This window comes from Tenebrio molitor, chromosome 8 (genome assembly GCF_963966145.1).
Source record: "Tenebrio molitor chromosome 8, icTenMoli1.1, whole genome shotgun sequence".
NCBI classification, from domain to species: Eukaryota; Metazoa; Arthropoda; class Insecta; order Coleoptera; family Tenebrionidae; genus Tenebrio; species Tenebrio molitor.
The window spans coordinates 13,188,146-13,194,681 of NC_091053.1; positions in this window are offsets into that span (position 1 = coordinate 13,188,146).

The following is a 6,536-nucleotide window of genomic DNA, read 5'->3' on the forward strand; positions in this document are numbered from 1 at the left end:
CAGGCTGTAACTACGAAACTATTGATCTGACAAAAAAACGTAAACAACAAAAATTGTAGAGAATTGTATGTTCTACATTTTTTGTAATAAGTTAGATATACGTATCTCGCACGGATAATGAAATAATCACAGACGTTCCAGAATCTAAAGATCAAGACGAACAAATACCTGAAATCAATGTATTTCTATTTTGGCAAACACCAGATGATCTTGATGATGATGATGATGACCCTAAGGAATAAGAGGAAAATTCTCAAGAGGAATTCCCGAATTCATAAACTCTGATGAATTCAGCTCATCTATACCCTTCGATCCAGATCATCCGGGTCCGTCTATGTTACAAAGAGATCAAAAAGAGTAAAACAGTAAACTTCTACTGCATCGTGGACTATGCCCACTGGGGACACCACGTCAAAAAAAACGCACCCTATTGCTCTACCTCTGTGGTGGTGTGGAAAAGAATAGAAAGTACAAAAATAAAAGAAATTCTCGATTTCTACACGTTGTAACTACGAAACTATTGATCTGACAAAAAAACATAAAGAACAAAAACTTTAGAGAATTGCATGCTCTACATTTTCTATAATAACTTAGATAGAGGTATCTCGCACGGATAATGAAATAATCCCAAAAATGTGATTTTGCACCCTTATTCTCCAGTATGGCGGGGCGAGCGGCAACCCCCCAAGGTCGCAAACTCAACAATATTAATAATATGCCTGATAGAAGATACCTGCCAAGTATAAACTTTTCTGTACCTTTTGCAAGGTAAAACTCCCTATTGATTGGACTATCCGGTATCTTAAATTTTCCGAAGCTTTTCATGTAAGCTCTTCAAGCTTCTTGGTGTCTGAAAGACATATTCTTAAAGATACGTTTCAAATTGTCAATAAAACAAAGTGTTTGATTAACAATTTGAGATTTACTGGCCTGATAAATTGTTCTTGAACTAAGATTCTTATACTTAAATCCAGCTGCACACTAAAATTAATATTATTTTTGTAGGTAGGAAGTAATTTCTTAATTATTATCAGTCATCATATATCACGCATGGTCATGTTAATTGGAATTGTTGTTATTTAAAAACTTGTAACTAAACATCATGTGGTCATAGATTTTATCGATGCATTTTTCCGAGATTTTAATGTGTGTAAATTTTTTGTCTTATTTATTAGGCAAGCATTACCAATTACTACAAACACAACTCAAACTTTTATTCATAAATTTATAGAAAAAGGCAACTCTCAACAATCTAACAACAATTTAAAAGTGGATTATAAGCAATTTTCACACATTTGACATACAAAATGTCAGTATACAGGGTGCGTCTGCTTAAACTTTATATTTAAATATCTTCGTTATTTTAAATGACTGCTCAACGATATTTAGTCTTAATAAAGGCTGCATTGCCCTCTTTACATAGGCACTACAAAAATTAACAAGGATCTGGACAGAAGAGGAATATTCAAGAAAAAAAATAATGAAAAAAATTTATTTTCAGCATTTTCTAACATTATAACTTTTAACATGGATATCAAATGTTTCTGTGTAGATTTTCTGCCTAGTAAAATAATCATCCTAGTGCTTATTATTGACCAATAAATTAATGTTAAATAAAGACAATTTTCAGACTTCATTCACCAGTGTGTATTTACGTAAAAAAGTACTTCACGGCTTACTGATTTACAAAAAAAAAAACATAATTAATTTATTATTTGACGTCAAAGTAAAAAAGTTCGTGCAATCTTTGAAATAATCTTTTATACAAGATGTTGTTCTTACAGCAAGAGGAAATTAATATTATTTTTACGTATGGAGAGTGTCACCGGTGCTATCGAGCCGCAGCAAGAATTCTTCAGGCCCGTCAAGAAAATGATAAATTTTCCGAAATGAATATCAGATGAATTGTAAAGCTGTTTGAAGATACTGGCAGTGTTAAAGAATTTCCACAAGTAAGGGATGCACTCCCCAAAAATATTAACTTTCAAAATGCCGTTGTTGATTAGGTAACTGAAAATCCACACACAAGCACAAGAGTAGTAGCGGCTACACTGAATGTCTCACAAAGCACGATTATTAGAACTTTAAAGTCTTTGAAATTTCATCCATATGAAATGATCCTGCAACAAGAACTTCACGGAGTTTTTATTCCAGAATTGAAAGGTGTGTGGAAGTTAATGGTCGAAATAAATTTTGAGCATCTTATTTAGTTATAATTATTTTGAGTACATTTTTAAAATTTTCTTTGCTGCTAATTGTGTTACATTGTTGAATTTTGTCGGGGCGTAGAGCCACCCCCCTCCTTTCAGAACGAGAACCACCCCTGCGTGGGTGAATGAGATTTGAGACGACAGTACCGAGATGGTCTCAGGGTAGAACAGTCACAGTCAGAAGTCACTAAGTCATTTATCCAACATCTCGAGTACGGTCGTACGGTCCAAACAATTGTACATAAATGTAAATAAACGTTTTACACAAAACGATACGGTGTGTCAGTTCACGCGCCTACATCAAACCAGTGAAGCCTCCATTAGGCTGAGCAAACCCAGGAGCCCCATTTGGTTCCGAACAATTCCTGGAGCCCCCATTAGGCCCCAAACAAATTTATTGCAGATATTTTAATTGTTACTATTTAGTATGTGCTTAAATTATTTATTCACCTTCACCCCCTCTTTAAGCTTGACGCACCCACCTCCATAATAGCCACTTTTATAAATAAAAACAAAAAAATTAGGAGGGTACCGGCCACCCCATGATTCATTGTTTAAAAAATAAAATTAATAACATTTAAATTCGTTTTATTGAAAACTTACTTTAAAATAGTTTAGTAATTTTTTCCAGAGAAGACTGATCCCTAGGATGCAGACGTACCTACACCGGGGTTTGTACATACATACCTATTTGAATTTTTATTGTATTTTACCGAATAGTTCAGTAATAAAAGAATTTTAAATAAGATAACAATGCCCCGTCAAATTGACGTATCTAAAATATTTGCTGAAAAATGACTAATCTGTGAAACAAATTCATAACAACTTTTTACGCATAAACTCTGTTTTGAACATAGCTGGAAAATTAGTTCTTTTTAACACTAATTTATTGCGTAGTCATCAGTAAAAGTGTAATAAAAACACTACAGGGAGATAAAGAGGCCACAGCTGAATATACTCCGTAATCTGAGAAAAAGTTAAAAAAAAAAATTTTACTGCGGTTATTTTTCAAATAACTCTGTATCCTTGCAGGTTTCGTTAACTTTTGTTAAGCACATGTCAAGAGGTCATTGAGATATATAATATTGCTAAATATTGTTTACCTTAATTGATAATTAAAAAAGATATTCGGATATAAAGTTTTAGTAGACGCACCCTGTATAACGGATGTTTTTTTAAATTTGGCATCGACGTAGGCGTTGAACTGTCGATTGTGAACGCACTATACAGGTTACAGATCACGGATCAGCTGTTTAAATCTTACGCTTTACACGAGTGGTGCGACCTCAATCGACTCTCCAACGCCTACTTCGACGCCAAATTTAAAAAAACACTCTTTACTTAATATGTTTTCTTGGAAACGATTAATTAATTTTATCCCCATTTACAGTAGTCCTCAATACGTGTACGCTTTTTTTTAATAGAATTGTACCTACTAAACGCGAATAATTGTAAGGCGTGATGTGATTCTTTTTTATTTTGTTTTATCAACGTCAATATCACTGTCAGAATTTGAGAATTTTCTCCTATGTGAACGGATTTTGGTAAATGTCTCAACTTGTCAAAACGAGACGTCAAGCTAATTTTAAAGGTTTTAAGCGATTTGGAGCCTTTAAGGGGCTCGTCGAACAAAAAAACGTTGTATTCAACTCGTTCGTGTGTAAATTGGGCCTTTTTTGGCACTCGTGGGTCTTTAATGGCCCACGCGTGCCAAAAAAGGCCCAATTTACACACAAACTCGTCAAATAAACTACTATTATCGTGAAAATTGAAATGTGCTATGCCTCAGTCAAGGTCAACATCATCTATCTGATAAGTCTCTTGACGAAATAGATATTTATGTATTAAGGGAGATATGAACATGATTTTTATAAGTCAACCGAGGGGAAAAACATGAATATCTCCCGTGGTGCATACAAAATTTTATTTTATTTATTTTATATTAAAATATTATTTATTTTTTATTAAAAGTTAAAACTTTCTTAAAAACATTTTGCAGGAAAGATTGCGTGAATATATGATTACTATAGTTTCGTTCTCATAAGTTTGTTGTAAACAATGGGAAGGGCGAAAAAATTTGAAATATTCCAAGGGAGTTATCAGTTGTTTTTTTATAATGTGTATCTATGACGAAAAGAAACAATATCGTGTTACTAAAAAATAAATAATGTTTTCTTGAATTTAAATATCCTCAAGACTCAAGATTTCGTTTACGAGCTTTCAACAACTCCATCTTGGAAATTTTCTAATTATGCTAATTCAATTGATTCTTCTTTAAAGTCTTCTTTAAAAATTAATTGATTTACAATGGTGTCAATCCACTTTACCTATTAGATTTGCTATCTTCTCCTAATATTGCTACTCTTTTAGATAACAAATCACTTCCTTCCAAGCTTGTATTGGTTTAATCTGTGTACACCTCATATTTGCAAATGCAATGCGAAAGTTAACGAAATTGGCATCCACGGTCTAAGTTGTTCAAAAAGCAGTGGAAGATTTTCCAGACAAACTGAAATTAATTCTATTATCAACCTGTCTTTGACTTCTATTTATGGTAATTCAACTTCGGAACCAAACGGACTGTCTCGGGATGATGGAAAACGCCCAAATGGGATGGCTTTAGTACCATGGATTAAAGGTCAATCTTTAGTTTTGGACGTTACTATTGTAGATACACTTGCAGGCAGTTACTTTTTGAAAACTTCGAAAGCTTTAGGTTTTGCCGCTGAAATGGCTTGCAAACGCAAGCATAGCAAATAAAGGGTGTTTTTTAAAATTTGGCGTCGAAGTAGGCGTTGGAGAGTCGATTGAGAGCGCACCACTCGTGTAAAAACGTAAGATTTGAACAGCTGATCCGTGATCCGTAACCTGTATAGTGCGTTCACAATCGACAGTTCAACGCTTACTTCGACGCCAAATTTAAAAAAACACCCGTTATAGTTCAATTATTTCGTCAAATTACGTATTTAAATGTTTAGTCTTTGAAACCTTAGGCCCTTGGTGCAAAGAAGCCATCGATTTCATTAATATCATCGGAAACCGACTTATTGTGGAATCAGGCGATTCAAAATCAAAGAAATAACTTTTTGAGAGGATTTCCCTTGCCATTCAATGTGGAAACGCTGCAAGCATTCGGGACACTTTTCCAGATTCCGTATTGTTGATGTATTTCTCATTTTATAATTATTTAATAACAGTACTTTTATTTTGTTTAGGTTGGTACTAAAACCAACGAGTAGATGTAACTAAGGAAAAACCTGGTATACGCCATAGACACTAACTTGAAACTTGTAGATGGTAAAACAACACGTTCACGTTTGAATAAACAGTTTTAGCTTTTAAATCAAAACAGTCGGCCTTATTAGAAAATCCCAACAGGTTATGGGCTACAGTGCGTATTAAAAAGAAAGTGCACTAACGGGAAAATATAATTTGGCGTACTGGTTGAAAGTAATCTCCGCAAGTCCAATTTTGAGGTTAAGGAATCCACGAGGTGAACCAAAGAAGAAACAATGGATTCGTCAAGAATAATTAACGTTGGACTATTGGAAGGGAAAGCAAATTGGACTACGTGGAAATACAAAATTTCCGTCTGTCTACGAGGAGTCTCCGGAGCAATGGATGTTGTCCAAGGCAGGTTAGTGGCACCTAATACACTACAAGAAGATGCTACCGCTGCCCAAACAGCGACGTACAAAAGTGCATTAGAAGTATTCAATAAAGCAGACAGCAATGCCTTGATTATCTTAACCACGAACATGTCAGATGAAACGTTGCAGAAGATAATGCGATTCACGACGTCGCGAGAAGTATGGCTGGAACTTCACAAGTTGTTTGACGGCGTTTCTGAGGACAAAGTCTACAACCTCTGCTTACAATTCTTTGGATTTAAGAGGAATCCTGAAGTTGACATCGCATCACATATTTCAAAATTGAAAACACTATGGAGCGAGTTGAAGCAGGAGATGATGAAAGATGAAGCGAACCTGGAACTACCAGACTTATTTCTGATCTGTAAAATTCTGGGAACACTACCAGATGACTATTTTTCATTCAAGTCTAGCTGGATGTTAATGTCAAAAAGTGACAGAACAGTCGATAATCTGACAAATCAATTGTGTGCATATGAACGAGCCTTAGGGACCAAGGAGGACGAATCTTCTGATCAGAAAGCTCTGGTTGTGAACTCGTCGAAGCAGGCATCGCAGCAAGCGAATGTAGTCGATTCCAAGAAGAAAAAGAAGCTGATTTGTCATTATTGTAAGAAGCCAAATCACACCGTGAAAGTGTGTAGAAAGTGGATAGCTGATGGCAGGCCACCGAAAT